This window comes from Bombus impatiens, unplaced genomic scaffold, assembly GCF_000188095.3.
Source record: "Bombus impatiens unplaced genomic scaffold, BIMP_2.2 scf_0549, whole genome shotgun sequence".
Classification (NCBI taxonomy): Eukaryota; Metazoa; Arthropoda; class Insecta; order Hymenoptera; family Apidae; genus Bombus; species Bombus impatiens.
Genome location: NT_176968.1, coordinates 23,886 through 25,222, shown reverse-complemented (window position 1 = coordinate 25,222; position 1,337 = coordinate 23,886). Strand labels below are relative to the sequence as shown.

Below are 1,337 nucleotides of genomic sequence, written 5' to 3'. Positions count from 1 at the left end.
CTCGCGCAACGAAGGGATAGGTACGGCCGATGGTACGAATTTTCGTGGTTATCTGCTCGAGACGAGACTTTTATCGGTTGCACGGGTCGCCGAGGCGTGACCGATGACACGGTGGTCGTTTCGTCTCTGAAAACGACGACCGTGCGTTTCTCGGTCGCGTCTTCGCGAACTGAGAAGATCGACGAACACGACGATTTCGCGACGCAACGACCGGGTGCGTTCGCCGCGTGGGACGTTGGTCGCGATCCGCGTGGTACGCGCGCTACGATCCTCGTGCTCGGTATCGAAAGACGCGTTGATATACAGCGACCATGACCTAGACAAAACAGGCGCACTTCCAATCTAGTTTTGTCTATGCGCGATACAGAAGCAACGATAATAGAGTTTTATGTATCTAATCTTGTTCCGGGACCGCAAAATTTAGATAAGTTCGACGGCGAATCGCGATCGCGTTTTAGTCGGAGTCGAACTCTCTGCACGGATAGAACGCATGGAACGCGCGTTCGTTGCCGAAGAACGCCGCAACGATGTCTGTCGAAGAGAGAAACGATTTCCTATGGTCGCGCGGCTATTTCGCGGTGACAGCGAACACGCGTGCACGGTTAAGCGAGCGCGACCACCGAACGACGCAAAGTCGTCGATCGTTTCGGTTCGTTTGCGTTCGCGCGATAAAGTGTTTTGTTTGCGATTCGAGATCGGTGTAAATCCGTGCTTTCGACGATCGTTATTTTTACGCCGCTTTATTGTAATAACGACGGTCGCCGCGATAACGTCCGCGTCGAGTGCATCACACGGCGCAATCTCGACGAAGGACGACTCGACCGGTTCAAAAGGTCGCGCGGATTGTTTTTTTTTATTCCGATCGACGTCGTAGATGCTTCGATTCTCGTAGGCCAACGAGAGAAAAAACTCTAGCGGCTGTTTCTCGCAGCTGCGCCGCCTTTCGTCGTTGCGTCCGTCGCGTCGGCTCGCGTTCGTTTCGAGTTTCGATCGAAGGTTCGTCCGTGGATCCAACGACCACAACCGTGTCGACGACTACGAGCGACGGTGGATGGCGACGTACGTGCGCGGTGGGACGCACGCGGCTCGCATCTCGGAACGCCAGCCAGAGGCTCCGTCTACGGAGAAGAAAGTCGAGTCGAAAGCTTTTTAAGTGGCGTGCGCGCGTGGTTCTTTTGGAAAGCGAGCCGATGCGTGTGCGGTTGCGAGCCGAGCTCGTTACTTTAGCCGAAAGCCGAGGGGAACCAGGAATATGGGGCTTTTAACATACCGCGGATCTCGAGTGGTTTTGGAACGCGCGTCTGCGACGAGTCGAGTCTCGAGGCTCGTCCGCGCGA

The 1,337-nt window shown here is 55.5% G+C and overlaps 1 protein-coding gene and 1 long non-coding RNA gene across 2 annotated transcripts in view; one reads left to right on the top strand and one right to left on the bottom strand.

The window, feature by feature from the left end:
- Window positions 1-1,337, top strand: part of LOC100742874 (box A-binding factor) — a 17,649-nt gene that overhangs the window by 10,082 nt on the left and 6,230 nt on the right.
- Window positions 1-1,337, bottom strand: part of LOC117151962 — a 6,878-nt gene that overhangs the window by 894 nt on the left and 4,647 nt on the right. The gene's annotated exons all lie outside the window — the stretch shown is intronic.